Here is a 21,406-nt window from a genome sequence, read left to right as displayed (position 1 = left end):
AGTTCCAGCACAGGGCCTATTCATTTGCCTGAAAGGGCAGTGGTCGAAGCCATCGCTTCATTATCTGAATCAGCATTCTGCCTGGCAACTTTCCATCTGGAGCAAAACAAAGGGGGGGGGCAACGCAAGATGCAGACACTTCGAGTTTAAATGCCTGTCAACCTTTCAGCCGACTGGTCAGCTTGACGGAGGATCCTGAACTTATAGAGGGTATATTTCACACTAGTCAGCTGTCTCTTATTTACTGATAGTCTGCCTATATACTGAGCCCAACTCCCAGACAGCCCCCTAGAGAGTCTTACTCCCTTATCCCTTAAAGTTAGGCCTACATTCTTGCAATATATATATTTTCATCAGTATTACATGTTTGGTTTTATCATGTAATAAATCTTGTGTGCTTGAGATTTATGCACATTTTATAGTTGCATAGCCCTGAGCTACTCAACACAAAGTTTCCCATATTTGGAAATGTATCTGTTGACAGGTATGAAAAGTGGTGAGGGGGTAGTGTGTATCCACTCCCAGTGTTAATGCTGGGAGTGTACAGCGCGGTCACATATTGAACCAGTTGGATAAAGTAGATTAATAGAATGTAACATGCACACCTTATTTTCACTGAAACTCTCCATTCTTGCAATATTTCTTATTCTGCGTGGGTGAATATCTCCTCTAGCTACACTTTATGTAATTGAGAAGTTGCATAAGAAACCTTTGCAAATGCTGTGAGGCTTCATATTAGAACTGGGAAACATAATAGGATTTGAAGAACACCATAATAAATCATGTTTTTGTTATTAGACACACACACACACACACACACACCCCTCTCTCTCTCTCTCCCTCTCTTCTCCATTTTCTCTTGAACCAAAATCATTTCAAGTATGTAATACATGCCCAAATAATGTACAAAACAAGCAAGCAACTGAAACTGAAAGCCCACCTATCATGCTGTTATTGTCCAATTCCAGGGAGGCCATGGATTATTATTAAAAACTACAGATTATCTCTAAAGATCATTTCAGTTTCTCCAGCGTAGTGGCACCCCACATGTTGCATGTGCTTTGATGTGCAGAGTACATGCCATGCAACCCCCGCTCGAGGTCTCACTGAAAGAGAGGTATGTGCCAACTCAGCTCTGCCTTCCCATTGAAGCTGCCACAACAAATGCAGAATATCGGAGAGAGATGCAACATTGTTTAAAAAGTGCTGTTCGGGAGCATGTAAACAGTTTGCAAATCCACCCTACCTCAACATGGGCAAACCAAACACCAGGCATTGCATCTGACCTTGTATTTAAAGCTGCAGTGTGTTTTCAACGAGGAAAAGATTGTCGTGAGATTCCCAGCCAATCAGATCCCAGCGATGGGGGCAGGAATACTTTTTTCCCAGCGTTATCTGTCATTAGTTTCACTCTTTTTCTCTTGCGTGTTTGTGACCGTTTTGGTGAAACAGTTCTTTGTGTGTAAGTGGAGATGATAAATGAGACTGCTTTTCAAAAGACAGTAGGAATGTTATTTACATGTAATTTTGAACAGACGGCCAGAAAGGGAACACACACTCTTAACTGTTGCTTCGACAATTGACATTAAAAATACAGAGGTCACTGCTGGAGATCACAGTTGAGGAAATTAATAATTTAAAAGCTGGCCCATCTGCTGGCGAAACTGTATTCCTGTAGAAACCCAGCACAGATAATATTAAATTATACTCTGAAGCAACTAAAATACAATACAAAATGGAATAATATAGCTGCAAATGATTAAAAAACTAAAATATATGACTTTTGAGATAATGGTCGGTGTAAAGTTAACTTCTGTTTGCTTGATCATTGTACTCAGGGAAAAATGTATTCATTTCAAAATATTATGCATGTGTTATGTGCATTTGAATTGACCTTATTCTAGTTATAAATTCATCTGAAAGGCAGCCTTACCTTATGGAGATAAATGGGTTATGATTTCAGTGCTTGTATGATTTATCAAGCAGTGTGTAGGTGACCAGTTTCATTAAATAATGTTGAAAAATGATAATATTTCAGAAAATGTAAAGGTAAACAATAGATCAATCCCCACCATTATTTATTTTCAAAGGTACGTCCATTTTATTGCATCTTTGCAACATACTGGGTAAATGTTCAAATCCGGGCCACAAGTCTCTCAGAGAAATACATTATTTATGGGACAATCATATTGCATTATGTGCAGCTGGATAACAGACAGAGAAAAGGTTCTTGGTGCATGAAAAAATAAAATGCACTGCGCAGCTGAGTATTCACAATGTCAGGTGCTTAAGTGCACCATTTTATCCATATGGAAAACATCTAAAAAATAAATGTTGCATTACGCTTGATGTGTAGAGGCGATAAACCTATAGGCAACTAACTTTAAATGCTTACAGGTCAATATGAAAGGGATTTCAATACATTTCCAAAGGTGAAATAAACTAGAATATCCCATTTTTTTAACTGGACTTAAGCTTTTATGTTTATATATAAAATTGAGAATGAGCCACTTAAAAGCTGTCAAATTATTTTGCATTGAAAAGTTAAAAGACTTAAACGCAAGTCAAATGCATTGTATTTTGTGGTTGTATTTTCAAATGGTCTAAGATCTCATTCTTTTGTACGAGTCTCAGGCAAGGCAGCCACATTTCTAATGGAGCAATAATAGTTAATTAGTGTGTCACACATACAATATCTTAAAATGAGAGGTTTGTCTTCCAGATTGGATACAATACTTTGGACGTCTGTCTCAATTAGAGTGTCCATCACAGGTGTCCATTGCAAAGTCTTAAGAGTCATCCCTCAGGGCTGAGGCAAGTCAGTCTGCCTCAAATTAACAAGGTAAATGGTAATGTTATAGCACTCACCATGCAGGAAGGGTCAAAGTGAAAAGTGTTAAAGATAATGAAGAGGTCTGCTGTCAAGGTCCAGTACTTACAGAACAGACTTCTTCTTACTGCTGTAGCTCAAGAAATTGTGATTCTACAAAAATATAAACTAAAAAAAACATTTATTATTTTTGTATAAAAGAGCAGAGATCCAAGAAATATAGCGTAGAATTCAACTTCTTAAATAACCCATAATGTCTTATCAGTGTGCACATGCTGGCAAGTTTTAAGGTGATTAGACAAAGGTAATCTCTTTCAAGATTTTCAGCTTGCTTTTGTGCAACAGTGCTGGAGGCGGGAACGTCAGTCTGAATTCGGTTAGAGTTGCTAGAGAAACGCATTTCTTCCGAAGTGTGATGCAACCAAAACAGCTGCAGATGACATTTGTCAAAAAGCTGTGAGAGACGTCCGACCTGCACACACCCCCTTAAGGCTGACATCTTGAGACTGACCATATTGGACTGACACAGAAAAGTTCAAAAGCTGGTTGGAATTGTCCTTCAACTACAATGAGCCTTGCTTCACACAAAGGCCTTCAGTCACATACATAGAGTGTCGTGATTCAAATGTTGAGGTTGTGTAAGCAGGTTGTTTCCTGACATATCTTTAACATTGCTAAAAAAGCTTAGCTAAAAGTGTGAAAGCTATTTAAGTGCCTTGGACTAACCATGCTTTACCAATGAGTTATTATAATTTTATTTGCACGTTTGTTTCATTGGGGGGCTTTTTGCTCGTGTGGAAAATTAATCCATAATTGGCTTGGTCACATAAACCACACCATCCTGGACTGTTCCAGTCGACAAAACAGCCTTTCAGTGAGTTAACTGGCAGATCCACACAAGGCAGTGGGGGTGGGTGGGCACTCCATTAGGAAGAAGTTGGGTGGGGGTTGTGTCTTACTGAGAGTGTGTTGTGGCAGTGTGGGGGGGGGGGGGTTCAGAGGGAGTGCAGAAACAGGTCAATGGGTTCCTGCTTTGACTCCCAGTGAAGCAGAACGTTTCTCTTCAATCCAGTCCAGGCGGATGCCGTTGAGGGGAACTGGTACCAGTCTCCCCCGGATCGCCAGCCACCGTGCAGAACATATTGAAGTGTATTATATAAGTGTGAGTCAGAGGGGATTGCCTTGTTGACTTCGCTGCTTTCTCTCTGCAGCTAATGCTAGGGGGTTCAGCGACTCTCACTGTTGGTTGGGGTCAGTTTTCAATACAGTTCTGTAATTATTTGCTTAAAGAAGGCTTTTGATCACCCATAAACAACAACAAAACCAACAACCAACAAAATGTGCCATGCCTTTATGGTTGCAAACCTCTGTAAACAGTAATCTGTTCAGAGAATACAGGAGCTGGTATATTTTTTCTTTTTTGTTTTCATTCGGTTAAAAAAGCCTCATTACTTCAAAAATTCAGCATTGCTTCTTACATTAAGTCTTTAGAGACTTCTTTGCCATTTGCTAAGAACAAGAAACAATGAAGGATCGCATTTTATATGTTGGACTGAAGCATTATTAAATATATAATTATTAAGCAGATTTATGTAATCTGTCTTTGAATTGTATCTGTATGTGCTAATATCTCACAAGGACAGTGCTAAAACAATACAAAAACAGGTCTCTACATGTCGTGTTACTAGAACCTAAAAAGGGATCTGTGTCTGCAGTAGATAAGGAGAAATATCTCTTTCCGCAGTTTCTATTCATCTCCTATCAAAGTACTTCCTCATCAGCAATCAATTTCCAACACACCACACTATCCTGATTAAAGAGCTATTTTTAATGATTTGCTTTTTTCCATTGTTTTGCATTTGAAGCTACTGAATGGGATGATTTGTCTTCTGAACAGTATATTTCAGCAAATTAATCTGATCACATTCAAAAGTTTAGAGTGATTCTTGCATTTCAAAGAAAGACAGGAAATAAAAAGCCAAATAAGTCTTCTGGGGAAAATGTCAGAAGAGATGCAATGGGGTTTATTCTGAGTAACATTACACTTATTGAAGGTTCTTAAGTCAAATAAAACTTATAGCATGGACTTAGCGCATTCAATTTTATATTCATCATGTATAGTTATTTCCCAGCCATGACTTATATGAAGCTAATGCAGAATGACAGGTGGTTACACATCTGGATTCTAGTTGGAAAAGAGGGCTGAAACACAGCAAAAATACTAAAACCACTGGCAACGCCATTGCTAACAGCAGAAAACTCTTTCTACAAAGATGGCCCAGAACAAAGTCTTGGCGGCGACTTTTTATTGAAAAGTCCAGAAGGATATTGTCTGCTGGGATAATTGAAATTCCGTGTTCCAGGAAGATTGTATTTGAACAGTCCAGTGGACAAATTCTAAGACAGAGTGTTCTTTGCAAATTTGATCAAAGGTGGTGGTGGTATATTGCGTATGATTGTGTGCATAAACCTTGAAAGAACTGCTGTTTGATGCACAAAGCCTGTGCTTATATGTGTGACAAAGCAATTAAGAAGTCTTTGATATGCAAGTGACGGAAAATACTGTAACAAAGTGATAGTTCCGTGAGGACTCTGAATACAATTCTCTGAACATTTAAGTAAAAAGTACACCACCCCCTTTAACGTCCAGAGTTTAACATGATACAGAGAGAAGCAGCGAGTCTCGAAAATAACAAAGTACTTAGGGAAGAAGTTTAACCAGGCAATGTCTAAACCTGGGCTGCATTACAAGTCTAAATAATATTAAACTAAGCATTAAGAAACGAGAAATAATCCGTGCTTCATTGGAATTCCTAGCCGTTCTTTTAATAAGCACCTCTGGGCTCTTTCATACCAAGGGAGACAGAAGGAGCACTTAAATACGAATTAAAACAATGAGCCAAGGCAGCTGGCGTTACAAGGAAGGAAGGTGGCAGTTTTGATTCACTTTGCACTGTTTCCTTTGGCAGCCTCACATTTAAATACGTAGGTAGGTGTAGTTTGGAATGCAGAGACAAAATGCCAGTGTGCCATTCCTGACTAGTGATTCGACAGGCTTTGTAAACAGAAGCCAGCACGTTTAAATGAGAAACGCCTTCGACATTTTCCGTGGGGTGATTCAGTACATTATTTTCAGTTCGCAGAATGTCTTTGAAGCTTAAGCAAAAACAGTGCGATTTATAAATGAAAGATTTCCATAAATAGGTTATTATGAGACAAATAAGTTGAGACCACTCTCTTATACAAATTCTACAAAATTTGCTAAAGGGAGCTGCTTCCTTGGACCTCATTGGCCACCTCGATTTTGTTTGTAAATCAAACATCGACTAATAAAGTTCTTTTCTGGAATACGATGCTACTCACATAAAAAATGATCTCACGCAGGGTTTAAAGCAGATGCTTGATACTTTTACTAGGCACTTCCCTCTAATCTCCGCCATGGGCCTGTTCTCAGCAACGCAGCAACCTGCAAAAGCCATCAATCCGAATGACCGCTGAGGAAACAGACACCAGGGTTGGTTCACAAGGCATGTTAATGTATTTAACGGTGTGGAAGAAACGCTTTCTCACCCACAGGACTCTCGAGGGATGGTGAGGCACTTCATTATGAGTCCAAACTTCCTCTGTCCCTCTTCACACCTCTGAGGGGTTTTGAAACAGGCTCACTGGGGGCGCGTCTGGAATCTGGGACTAAATGAAAGAGACCTATACAGCTGTAGCACTCATACACAAAGTGACACAATTGGTTAATTTCAGTATTTTATTCCTCCAGGACTGGACCTAACTTTTGTCTGTATATGAAAACCTTGTAGAGCTTAAATTTCGTCCGCTAGAGCAATTTAAAGCCTGGCATATTTACATTGGGTGTTTACCAAAATATATATTTTTATATTGCTATTAGGACAGTAAAACAACAGTATTTGTGGATATTATATATATTTAAAAAAATAACTTTTCCTCCTTATTTGGTTTAAGGATCTTAAACATTACACATTAACGAAGTCTGATCTCCTGACCCTCAAGATAAAATAATTACTTGTGAAATAAAAACTCAGCCCCTCAAATCAAGTCGTCTGGCTTCATAGGCAGAAGGTGTTGACCAAACACACGTCTCCCATCTGTGTGCGGTTTACACATCTGCTTGTTAGCAGGTCATGTTTACACCTCCCCTCCGTGTCAAAATCACAATGCTGTCATCATCCACAGTCACACCTTTTTCCGTCTAACCGAGTCTCCAGACCTGAGAAATAAGATTAATCAGAAAACAGTCTGGTGTCGTACAAGCAGGGATGAGTCTGTCTGGATGGGCTCACTTTTTAAAACTCCACAAACTATATTCACATCTCTGTTTAAACTGATCATAATAATAATAATATATATATATGTGTGTGAAAATATCTATTTCCTATGCCTACTTTGTCTTTCACTAAAATGTTCACAATATACTTTCTAGAAATGTGGAGCAAAGGCTTTTGAAAACAGCTCGTAAAACAGCCAACCTTTTTAGTATTCTATGCTGAGGAATAAATTAGCTGCAATGTGTTGTTAGTGAGATGAGATGCTTGTTGATGTATCCGTGAGGGGCAAATTTAGGGTCTCGGCTCCCTTGACCTCTGACAAGCACACATGAAACAGCAATGTCTCCCAGAGCACTGGAGTATCAGGTTTTGCTGCTGGTAGACACATTAACCGTTGGTTTGTCTCCAGGCAGGTTTTAACCTGTAACCTGATGGCAAAGAAAGCAGGGAATAATGAATCTGTAGTCTGCTCCTACTGTTTTATTCTCCTTGTCTGCAAGTGTGGGGAATCACACACAAGTTGAGGAATATGAAGTACATAATTCAGCTTGGATATCTAAGAATAAATAAATGCATTAGAATGAAAATTCAGCGTGTTGGTCAAATTAGACTCTTTCCTTCACAGTTGCATTTATAAATCACGGTATTCTCATTTCCCTTTTAAAATAGTCTTTGTTTGACTGAGGTCCAGTTTTGTTTTGAGGATTTCCCATAATCCTCTTGTTATGCGTCACCTTTAGTCTCACTTTTCAACCAGGGTCATTCCACTGAAGCTCAATGGGTTATAAATCTGGGAGTACGTAAATCTTGTTTGGGAGAACACTGCTGTTTCTTTGTTTCTGTACAATTGACATGAATGTTTCGGATGAAGAATTAGTGTCAGAATGAACCCTTCACCTGTGATAGTTCTCCTTCAAAATGGCTTTGTAAATTCACATTACCAACTTCAGCTTGGACCTCATCTGAGTTACATTAGGCTGAAGGAAGAGTCTGCTGTCAAACAAAAAGTCTGTATCAAGTGTGACTGGTGGGTTGGTGAATTAATTTTGGTTTGAGTCCTTATCTGCTGCAATGAGTCACCAAATATTTGTGCTACATTGTCTCACTGTAGATGTAACATCAGTCAAGCATTCTTCTACTGGTTTAAAGACTAACTACACCTTTTGTGTTGGTTAAGTGAACTAATGATCAATACAAAATGTCCAACAAACAATTAACAAAAGAGAGTGTATCTAGCTAAGCAAAACTAGGACTATGATTCATTTAAAGTACTGACATTAAGCCATGACACTGTGATACAAGTTTTATTTTCAGCCGAAGAATTATCCCCAATATTTGCATAGAACATATAAAAACACAGTGTTAATTAGTCATATCCTAAAGGCATTTATCTCCACTAATGTCTCTTGTCAATTACGTAAAATAAACAACAGCTCGTGTTCCTCTGTATTGTTCAAACACTTCAAAGATGTTCTCTTGCAGGGCTGCTCAGTGCATCACCCTTAATTACATCAACAAAACAACCTGAGTCAACAAGGGAAACCAGGGGATCAAGAACATTAGCAAAACCTTAATCTAAACTACTGGGACATGGTTTACTTTTGGAAGTCTTCAAACAACCACACTCGGAGAAAAAAGTAATTCTGTGTTAACCTTGAGAATCATACCGTGTATCTTTCTGATGCGGTAATGACTTGTAAAAAGCACATATAATAAATAATAAAATAGACAAATATATGTGCGAGATCTTTGAAAAACAAACTAATCCACACATTCTGACAGAACTTGACATTGTATTTTTATATCTCTTGGCTGTGAAAACAGAAATACAAAAATAATATAAACGAATCTGCGATAATAGGCATCATATACCTTTTGCTGCAGTTCTACGGATCATCACACGTGTTGAGTCCTGACATGTGATGTTACCTGCCTTTAGCTTGCGGCTGCATAGAAGTAAATTGATCAGAAAGTGTGTTAACCCCAGACAGGTTCAAGAGCAAATCCTCGCTCCGTACCTTCCTTGAAACCTCATCCTCCACTTCTGTTAAAGTAAGGTACCTTCAGGCATGTAATCACTGCTGGCAGATCAAAGTGAGACTAATAAAATTATGTCTGAACAAAGGGTGCAGAAAAGCCCCAGCAGATTTGATCTAATTCACCCATGGTAATCTGGGGTGATCCTAGTAAGATTGCCGGAGGAGATGGTCGAATGATGCAGACAGCATTTGAACCTGACGAAAGGGAATGTCAAACACAGTGACACAAACCAACGATGGTCTTACAAAGACAACAGAAGTCACATTGCACAATATCTCTTGTATCACTATCAGTATTGGTTCAACAACCCAAACAACAAAACTGTAAACACAAAGCCAGCAACATTAACCTATTAATGCAGCATTGTAAAATTGTACGTTTCGCCATCACTGAGATGACTGTAGGCCTTGGAACAACACTGCAAATGATTATTTGTTTATGTAAGGTTTATTAAAACCCTGACACCCTTAACACACCCATTGTAGTCTGTAACAAAGAGGAGAAAAATCAACACAATTAAGCAAAGAAAGCACTGCAATTTAAGCACTCTTTCAGGGGCAGAATCACAATGGATTTAACTTCAAGCTCTTAGCAGCACAAAGCAGCGACTGTTTAAACAATGACTTTGTCTTCTTTGACTTAATTACTTGCCTAGGCATTTGACTTACCAGTTGAAAGCAGTAAACACAACCAATATGGATGGCTCTTAAATTCCACAAAAGCAGTGTAAAAAGCTTGCATGGAGCTCAAGCCCAGACATAACATTATAGTAAAAGGGAAACAAGTGAAGAGAAGAAAGTGTTTGCTTAAATAAAATATCATTGTTTAATCCTTCACATGTTCATGAAAGTCAAATTCTAAACGTGGTTATTCTGACATTCATTCGGTTATACATATATAATATTTACATGAATACGTCTTTTTATTTTGAATACAGAACAGTAACAACTTGTTTTGTATACATTAACGGACAACAAACATGCCAGTCATAATTTAGCAAACCCGTACTAGGCAACCGCCAGTTCCTTTGAAGAACATATTTGTCCAAAATAACTTTGCTATCATAAAAAAACTGGTGCTTCCTTTGTTTATTTGAAAGCTTTTTGAACATTGGTGGGCCAGTTTGACAGACATCTCCGAATGGTTGCCCTCTGTATGACTGTTTGTATGTGTCTGCTCTTTTAACCACATGATTATAATTATAGACCTATGATTGTTCAGGAATTATTCACTTCCAAGCTCAGCTATGACCTAATATAAAATACCGAAGGAAGAAATCACTTTTTGGCATCATTATGACACACAGGACATTAAAAATGAGAGGACTAGACAAAGGGATGCTCTTTTACACCAACTCCTGAGGTAAAACACGTTGTTGACAAAGTACACTGTGAATGCCTTTACTGATTCTTAGTCTTAGACTAGAAGGTCCATGTGTTTATCAAGATTAATCCTATAAATGTGTCATTGTTTTCAACACACCTGAAGCTAACCATCAAAGCACTGGCTCTCGTACAGAAGTGATTTAAGCGTCTGAACTTACAGACCAACGCACTTCAAGCAGTTTTTGGTTACTCTGAGACCTGACAGTCATTGCTTGTGGGTATTTAGATAACATAGGCCTCAAAAAATATATGGGTTGAATGCAATTTACAACTGCCAAGGGGCATTCTGTCAAACTAATTTTACAAAGCCCTTCTCATGGAAATTTTAAGATTACTTTATTGGTCACATTAAAGTTACAATATCAGAGTGATACTTTGTACTAGATGGAGGTGATTCACATCCCTTTGAAAGGTTACACGTCCTTCATTGGCTATGGATGGAGTCTTCTTGAAGGGAAAGGATTGTTACGCTATGGGAAATAATTCAACCCCTTATGTAACAGTACCTCTCAAATAGATCTTTATTAAAAAAATATGGTAACAGGCTTGATTGCCAGATTTGTAAGGAGATAGTTTGGGTGTATTTTTAAATGTTAAAGAGAAAAAGATGGGTTCATTTATAACTTTTTTTTTAGTTTTTTGTTAATGATCTCTGTGTAGTGATGCAGAGTAATAGAGACTTCTGCCAAATTCTGTGACCTGCTTTTCTATTCATTAGGTTACAAGTGTTTCAGAGAGCAGAACACAACTGAAACACAGGATATCTGAGTAACAGTACTATGTAGACTAATATTACATCTGTCATTTGTCCACATTTGTGTTGCATATCAATAACAGTGTCCAAGGTGTGATTGCTTCACCAGATGGGCTTTCATGATTCTTCTGTGGTCCTAGAGTCTTGGTATGGATACACCCAAGGGTCTCCATATGGGAAAGGAAAGATCTTATAAGTCTTAACTGTAGAACAATTTTGTGAAAAACAGTACAAAAATCAACGCTACTCATACAGTTCAGCAGGTAGTTTGCAGAAAAGCCAAAACGTCACATGGAAACAAAAGCTGACTGCTATTTTTAGCAATCGAAACCTGTTCGCAAAAAAGAGCTGCAATTTTATTTTGAGGGACTTGTGGTTTTATGAATCTATTTCAGACACAGGGACCTGCCTTTTAAAATGGCATGAACCCATACATTTGCTTAAGTTAACTCAACAGCAAGTTGCTATGGTCAGCTGACAACCACCTCATGAATTTGAAGTTATAATTATACAGATTTACAGAAATTTCTAAACCTGTGTTTTCTCGTGAAACCTAAGAACAAAGAGTTCTTGTATTAGCAACAAACAATTAAAAAAAAAATGTCTCAGGAGTGGACTGACTGCTTGGTTGGACAGTTGTAAGTCTAATGAGGAAACACATTCCTTGCATTTTCTGGTCCATGAAAATTAGGTGCAAGTCCACCATGTAGGACCCTTAACAGTTAAAAAAAAAACACAACTGGCTCTAATTCAGAGACAGTTTGGTCAGATAAAGTGGTTAATAATCCTTGGGAACAGCAGGGTCTTCTGGGTTTAATTAACTGAACTAATTATTTAGCTCCCACTTGACATTTATCCATGCTGTAAGCAGCTGAATACAGTGCTACCTCTAAAGCCTGGGCTGCAGCAATCAAGGACCTGAGTTATTTTATGCGGTGAAATGAGAAGGCATTGTTATACTGAACTGGACAAAAGCCTAGTAAATGGCACTACCCTGGTTATTTCACGCTGTGGGCAAGTTACATCTAAAAGAGAATAAAACACAGATAAGGGCAATGTTTCTGCAAGCCTTTAAACACACTTCTTCTTTATGACATGTCAGTCAGTCAGTCACTTTTATTTATATAGCACATTTAAAAACAACGACAGTTGGCCAATGTGCTGTACAAAATCCACAATTACAAAAAACAAAAACACAAGGACAACATGAAAGACACAAAGACAATAAGATAATACCACTAAACCTGCATACAAAAGTTTTAAGAAGAGATTTAAAACCATTAAAAGTTAAATTACATTACATTAAAACCATTAATGTAATTAAGAGATTGCATATATATAAACATATAAATTCAGTTTACGAAAGTATCAGAAGCCTTTCACTCTTTAAAAAGTATTTTTGCAGCATGCATATAAAGTGGTAATTTGGGGAACAGGGAACTATCTCACAAGCTCCATTTCATGACTAGAGTAACTGAATCGTAATGCGAAATTTTTCCGGCCGTTTGTAGTAAATGCTCTTGGATAACAGGACCGAACCAGACGGCTTTCAAGGTCTGTGATATCCAGAATATGAAGACACCTTCTCCTTCGGCCTTAATCTCCTCTGCCTTAATCAGATTATATCAATTTGGGAGAGTGACGAAAAGGTCTGGGCCTGTTGCCATGGTTAGATAGTGCTTGACACCTGCGTTCGTCTGTGTTAATAATCAGTGTTCATTCATAGTAATTTGACCTTCATTTTACATTTACTTTAGCTTCTCACATGTTTGAGCCCATCTCCTGCCTACCACTCTTCCTCAATTAACTGATACTGCAAACAAACAAACACTTATCCCACCAGGTATAAGGGAACACTTAGGGCTCAACCGTGGCATTAATCTGTTTTTATTTTTTTACTGTTGAGAAATGCATTGCTTTCTTTGTTTAAGTTATAGTGTTTGTGTTGGATTTAAGGTTGAATCCTTTTAACCTCTATACAGAATTATTACAGATCCCATTGAACAGAAGGTGACTGACAACATAACATTTATATGCTCATACACAGAAAATAATGACACCATATGGCCAAACTGACTTGGCTGATCAGATAGTGTAATGCATGTCTGATAACATCTTTGGCTGAAATAGACAAGGAGCACATGCCCAAAACAAGATGACTTCCTTTCGGTTCATGTGCACTGCATATCAGCTATAGATAAAATCAACAGACGCCCCAGGAATCCTCGGAAATACGTTTTGAAAGCAGACAGAATGACACATTCCAGAAAGGTTGGTATATCATGGGGACATGCCAAATTGGCTTGAGAACAAACAACAGTGGATAGAGAGACATATTTCAAAACAATATGGGGAAGCATATTTGCAGATTTTCCAACTCCCCCTTAATCCAAAGCTTTTCATGTGAATTAACAATATAAAAAGTGCTGAAACTCACATGCTTCACTTCCTTTTGACTTCCATACCCACGAGTATCCGCCCACCAATGAGCTGCACATCTCACTACTTCACACAATTTGGAAATGGTGTGAACTAGTTGAGTTTACAACATGAGGTACCACGTAAGCAATGTCTAAATGTTTAAGGCTTCCAATCAGGAATTTCAATTTTTGTTTTATCTGTTCTGTTCGAAGGCAATGACTCCCAATGGCTCCCAGAGGGTTTGCAATTTGTTGACAATATTTCCACAAGAACTGCACTAAATGTATTGGTGAAAAATTTAAAAGATGTGACTTCAGTTTGTTGTGACCCTGCTACCCTGTCTGCGCAGGTTATTTAATGGGGCTTTAAAGATCATTGGTTTTGCAGAGAAAAGACAAAAGCTTGCTTTCAGGAAAGGGTGAAGCTCAGTGGGGGCCTGCACTGCCCTCATATAACTGTTTTACGCAATTAAACCCTCCTGTTGACGGCAGTTTGTTTGATTTTCAGTCTTCTGCTTCATTGCATGGGGATGCCACAAGTCATTACTAGTCTAGCATCTCCTTAGCACCTCGGCGTAGTCACATCCTTTGCAGTCACTCCCTTAATAAAGAGTTATCATGATTCTCACACAGGGTGACCTGCATTTCCCACTGCTTGGGGTGTATTCTCTGTGTTTTTGTTTTTTCTTTCCTGTGAGTTCTTGCTCAAGGAGTTAACAGACTGATAGAAGATACTATCAGTGAAAAACAGTGTCGGGGGCAAACAAATCTGCTTAATGCTAGAGGAGACACACAGGTATTGTTTTGATTTTAAAAGGACAACTTACTTATTCAAGCTTACCTATCTGATATATAAACATGTCCTCTAGTGACAACTTCTTCATCATCTTCCTATGTGCATCTGAGTAGAAAGCAGTGAATATCATAAATGTTTATGCACTTTGTATGTTTGTTTTAAACATACCGTTTAAAAAAATATATAAATGAATAAAAAACACAAGCATTTTTCACCCTGAATGTGACAAAGAGAAATAATTTTGTATTTGCATAAAGTGTTTAGACAACATAAAGAAAGGAAGTGATTTATTTCATAGTTCCTCAAACTACAAGCTTATAAATGCATATGGGCTTTTAAAAGAGAGAACATTTCTTTTCATAACAAAGACCTTCATATTATATACACTCACCTAAAGGATTATTAGGAACACCATACTAATACTGTGTTTGACCCCCTTTCGCCTTCAGAACTGCCTTAATTCTACGTGGCATTGATTCAACAAGGTGCTGAAAGCATTCTTTAGAAATGTTGGCCCATATTGATAGGATAGCATCTTGCAGTTGATGGAGATTTGTGGGATGCACATCCAGGGCACGAAGCTCCCGTTCCACCACATCCCAAAGATGCTCTATTGGGTTGAGATCTGGTGACTGTGGGGGCCATTTTAGTACAGTGAACTCATTGTCATGTTCAAGAAACCAATTTGAAATGATTCGACCTTTGTGACATGGTGCATTATCCTGCTGGAAGTAGCCATCAGAGGATGGGTACATGGTGGTCATAAAGGGATGGACATGGTCAGAAACAATGCTCAGGTAGGCCATGGCATTTAAACGATGCCCAATTGGCACTAAGGGGCCTAAAGTGTGCCAAGAAAACATCCCCCACACCATTACACCACCACCACCAGCCTGCACCGTGGTAACAAGGCATGATGGATCCATGTTCTCATTCTGTTAACACCAAATTCTGACTCTACCATCTGAATGTCTCAACAGAAATCGAGACTCATCAGACCAGGCAACATTTTTCCAGTCTTCAATTGTCCAATTTTGGTGAGCTTGTGCAAATTGTAGCCTCTTTTTCCTATTTGTAGTGGAGATGAGTGGTACCCGGTGGGGTCTTCTGCTGTTGTAGCCCATCCGCCTCAAGGTTGTACGTGTTGTGGCTTCACAGATGCTTTGCTGCATACCTCGGTTGTAACGAGTGGTTATTTCAGTCAAAGTTGCTCTTCTATCAGCTTGAATCAGTCGGCCCATTCTCCTCTGACCTCTAGCATCAACAAGGCATTTTCGCGCACAGGACTGCCGCATACTGGATGTTTTTCCCTTTTCACACCATTCTTTGTAAACCCTAGAAATGGTTGTGCGTGAAAATCCCAGTAACTGAGCAGATTGTGAAATACTCAGACCGGCCCGTCTGGCACCAACAACCATGCCACGCTCAAAATTGCTTAAATCACCTTTCTTTCCCATTCAGACATTCAGTTTGGAGTTCAGGAGATTGTCTTGACCAGGACCACACCCCTAAATGCATTGAAGCAACTGCCATGTGATTGGTTGGTTAGATAATTGCATTAATGAGAAATTGAACAGGTGTTCCTAATAATCCTTTAGGTGAGTGTATATCATAAAAAGTTAACATAAGAATGAATCTGATGAGAAATGCAATAATAGTGAATACTGTTACTTTATTCGACACCTTGGCAGGAATTTGGGTAATTGTAATTGTAATTACTGTAATTTGTTGCATTTTTGTTTATAATCAAAGAAAAAGCCTTTCTGGAGAACTCCTTAACTCAGGACTACAGAAAAGCTAAAAAAATCACTTTCTTTTCTGCAGGTGTATTTTGACATCCCCCTGTCTTCTACAGTGCAGACAGCACTACTTTAAACACTAAACTAATGAGACAAATGAGATTTTAAGAGACAGCACCTTTAAGCTTATTTGCAGTACATAATCTGCAGTACATACCCTATACATTTTTTTATTTTTCTCAAACCTTTGTTGTTATAACGTAATTGCCAAGCAAATAGATTAGGATTGCAAAATGACATCCTCTATCTCACCGGCGAGACCTGACCACAATGCCATGCTATTGCTCTCCTGTGTGAATACTGTTAAGCCACGATTTCTCACTCCTTGCCCTCTGTGCTCATGCCCTCACAAATGTGAGTATTTGTTCGTGATACTGATTTACTGAAGTCGACTTTCTGTTTCACATTGAAACAGAACTGAACAATCCTTGAAGAGGCTGAGGTGAAAAACTTGCAAGGCTCAAACTCAGGCTTTGTTTTTCATTGTGGGTAAAAAACAAACAAACATTTAAACAATCCCATGAGGCCCAGTTTTGGAATCTCATTTTGACCGAACCCAACAAGGAAAGGTTGGAGAACTAAAGAGACATGGGATTGTAAGGCTAAAAAGTGCTTTCTACTCTGAGACTCTGAAGCTGAAACAGGGGATCTTTTAGATATCAGCTATATGAAATGGATACTTTCTACAGATACCACCCGCATCCAGGATCCACCAGACAGCTATTCGCCACCCACTCAGACCTGTGTTCGGCCAATATTCCTTCCCCTCTACACATTCCCAGCCACAGCCGTCCTGTGCCAAAGCCTAAATTCACACCTGCAATTGTCAGGCTGTAATTGACTCATCCTGTTCTCCTGTTTTAGGCTTTGAGCAGGTGAGCCTCTAATATATTTTTTTGTATTTTTCCCATTTCATTGCTTCCACCAGCATCTCTACTGAGTGTACTTGGAGTAATGTCTTCCTTTTTCAGTTCATGACTTTCAAGTCAGTGGTTATAACTAGAGTAATGAAAGTTGTATTTTTAGATTCATCTTCATTGCCCAGTATACTCTCATAAAAAAACTATTTGTATTCCTTTAGTGCTGCCGCTCAGGAAGTACAAGAGCAACAGGCTAATAATCAGCTTCTAAAGGGGTTCTGTGTGTAGCACTCATTATACCTCTCTGTTACAAAGGCCAGGAGTGGTTTGCCGTTTTGGTTTCAGTGTTTGTGAAACCTAGCTCAGAGGCTTAGCATAATTTCATAAAGCTGTTCTTCAAGAGATAAATCTCTCGATCCCAAAGCAAATTACATGTTTGCTGGAGATACCTGTTTGCATGAAAGAACTCACAAGCACTCACTTACTGTGTGGGAATGTGAGAACCTGGCAGAGATGATAATAACTGATAAAGCTGCTCTCTACAGTAACATAAAAAACAGGCACTCCCAAGTCCCCCATGCCATGTGATGTGATTATTTCTGTCAAATGGAATTATCCATAAAGACTAACTTGAACTCTCAGACAAACTAACAAATGTGAAATAATGATGGCTAGAGATATTAAAGCAAAAAATATTTTACTGTATTCTACTATGGGCAGGTTCAATTTAAATGAGAAATAAGAGTTTAAATAAGGAAACCTTATTTAAGACCCTTCAGTCTAAAGCAGCCCTCAGAAGCTAACATTCAGCATAACTCACAGTAAAGAAAAATACTCTTCCGGACAAGTAATTAGTACATTTGAACTCTCAGTTTGGTGTTAACATTATTTGAACACTGGTAGCCAACATGAAAGCAAAGTGTTTTCCCATTTCTTTTTCATTTGAGCTGCTCTTTTCAGAGGGATTTTATCAACAGCTTCTTATTGATTACACAGGCTCATCTGCTCTCCGAATGCAAATGGACGGAGCCCTAAAGCAAAATAAAGCCCACAGGACTGCACTTTTCAGCATGCTGTTAATGTTTATACCTCAGTTGCATTCCTTGTGGATTTCCAGCCAGCATCCCTTGACACATAACTTTAGGACATAATGCCTTTGTCATATGAGACAAGTGCTGTGACAATCAATTAACCTACTTTTCAAGCTTTCTACACCCAGAGAACTGGTCTCACTACAGGTGTCTTTTGCTCTCAGGCTGAGCACTATAGGACATCAACACAACAACACCACCCCCCACCACCCTCAAAAAACAATCAGACAAACAAAAAACGAAACAAACAGACCACACTAAGATCTTCTTGTGTGCAACAAATACAATAAATGCAGTGCACTAAAGCATTTTCACACTGAATGTACACTCTTTCGTTTATGTTAACATGGTGTTCTACAAAACCGCAACTGTAGTTAAACCTATAAATGTAATAAAATACTTTGAGAATGAAATGGGCCTGCCATTACATACTAATTGAGAGAATTTAACATTTAAATGGATAACGGAACACATTTGAACATTATGTAATTGCCAAAACAGTGACCTTCCAATTAGTGAAATGTAGATGGTTTGGTTTAAGGGCTAAATGCCAAATGATTTTTCTTCGCTTAATGGACACCTGTCCAGAGATAAAGACATTCCTGGGTGCCATGGAGATCATGTCACTTGTTGACAGAAAGAGCACAGGTGCTGGACGCTGAACTTTACAATCCCAACTTTCAATACTGTCTTTAGATTGATTGCAAAACTTTGGCACAGAAATCTCCTTGTGTTCTGCTTTAGTTATGGATTGAGCATTCCTCCCACCATCAATTCGAGTTAGGATGTAGGCTGCTGACGGCATACAGTGTAGGAAGTCCTTGATAAATTTGACATGGACAAATGTAAGCGTGCAAAACCGAAGGAAATGGATGAATGAACAGGCATGGGATGGCTGGGTGCTTTAAAGGCTTAGGTCAGTGATGAACAGGTACTTGGTAACAAGCCAGTCTTTACCACAGACCAGCAAACAGACACACAATCAAGTCTGAAATGCAGTCTTCGATACTGTACTTTGCTCACCCACGTACATAAAAACAGGACCGTTCTACATCTTCTGGTTAAAAAGAAGCCTTAAATTAATATCTTATGATACATTTGACCAGAGAATATTGTTTGATATCGCTGGGGCACAATCAGCCTAGTTTGGCCATTAACAGTTACATTCTTTATTTATTTTCCTGGACAAACAAGTCCCAAAAACAAAGTCACGTGGTGTGAATAGAAATGCGCAGGCTTTTATGAGAAGCTTACTAGTCAGGCAGTAAATGAATACGCCGCTTGGCCTGCCTGAGAGGCTGTGTAGCCAGGAGGGCACGGTTCCTTTGTAGGGGGAACACAAGACTGTAACGGTCTGTTCAGAAGCACTGGGCCTTGGCAGAGGAGAGTCACAAGTTCACATCCTGGCCCTGATGCTGCAATAGGAAGGAGAACAGCAGGATTTGATGCCACAAGTTTCCTGTCTCGGCTGCGCTAGGCCGAGGAGCAAACTTCCTTGAGGATGGGGCATCTGCGTGGCCTCCGGGAAGAAGCTTAGGAAACTGGGCCTTATGTATTTGCTGTTGCTTGGTTACTCCCAGATTACTCAAAAGAGGGAAACCTTTGAATGCTGTGACAAAGTCCATGCTGGGTGGGCAGTTTAGGTAAGAGGTTACTGGTGTAGAGAGAATAAAAGTAATATATTTCCAAATTAGAGAGTATGCTCCCCGTTTAGTGCACCTCATAATTCGTGGTTAACACAGGAAGCAATAGCAGGTTCCAGCTTAGTGTAGGTGTGTAGTTTTATCTAGGTATATTGTAAAAACATTTTAATGTCTTTATCTATTTTGATATAAATTAACAAGTTTCATTTTGATCTGTTACTTTGCAAATATCTTCTATTGTGTAGTATATAGAAAAGGGTGGAGAGTTTTTATTGTGACCAGGTTGAAGTTCTGTGGATACAGCTGTGGATTACCTCTTTCTCGTGTATCTCTCTGGGGTTAAGGGGAAGTGACTCACCTTTGGTTGGCATACGAGACGGATTTAGAAATGAGTCTGAAACGTTCTTTGCGGCAACTTATGAAGCTCAGTTTACTGCGGAGGTTAATGGTGATAAAAAAAGGAACCTGTCTTTGTGGACATAAACGTGAGGTAGGCAGAGGGGCAAGAATATATTCTCGTATCTATTTATAAGAAGCACCAGCTAACATGTTTGCTCTTTAAATGTCTTCTACATTTACAGTCATACAGGATAAGTACTGGCTGGTGTAATGAACAGAAACACATAGAAATGAGTTGTGCAAAAGCATGAACACGTGTATGTATTTAGCCAAAGGCGATAGGAAACATATGGAGTCTGATGTTTGCATACCATTACCTGAGGTCTAGATATTTATATGAATAAAATGATCCAAATGAGTTTGTTTAGGACACTAACGAGAATCAGAAAAATAACTTCACTTATATTGTATCATATATCACATACAGCATGCATTGCAAACCCACCAACACTCCTGCCATCCTTTCTGGATAGATTAGGAAGGTCATTCGTATCATTATCATTGTGTGTGAAGACAGGAAAAAGGATGCAGATAAGAGGAGGGGGTACGGAGCCTAAACAAGTCTTTTGGACAAAGACGAGGACTGGTTCTTCCTGTCTCATCTGTCACCACAACATTGCCCGGTGCAGATGTTTCATAATACAGGTACAACATGTTTCTTTTTTTGTTAACATCCACTAGTGCCAGGGTTAGTTATTTCATGACTATATGATTCAACTTATTGAGGAAATAATGGAACAACCTACTATGTGATCAGATATAATGTTGGGCAAAAGATGACTTAAAATGTGGCTCATTTCCTGACATTTTTTCTAAACACTTACAATGTATGATTCATATTACTGCAGAGCTGGAAAGTGGAAAACGGAAAATAAATACAGAAAAGTATCCCTTCAACTAGTATTAATATAGTTATTTTTTTTCTTAATGAATATTACTATATTATTTAAAAAATTAAAAACATTTTTTAACAAGTGATAAAATACATTCTTAGCAGTGGCCCAAGATGCTAAAATGACAAACAGTTTTCCATGGAAATGTGTATAGCTTTACATTGCATATTTATTTCAGGAAAATATTAGTACAGTTAA

This window comes from Amia ocellicauda, chromosome 8 (genome assembly GCF_036373705.1).
Source record: "Amia ocellicauda isolate fAmiCal2 chromosome 8, fAmiCal2.hap1, whole genome shotgun sequence".
In the NCBI taxonomy this organism is placed as follows: domain Eukaryota; kingdom Metazoa; phylum Chordata; class Actinopteri; order Amiiformes; family Amiidae; genus Amia; species Amia ocellicauda.
Note: the sequence above shows the minus strand (reverse complement) of the source record.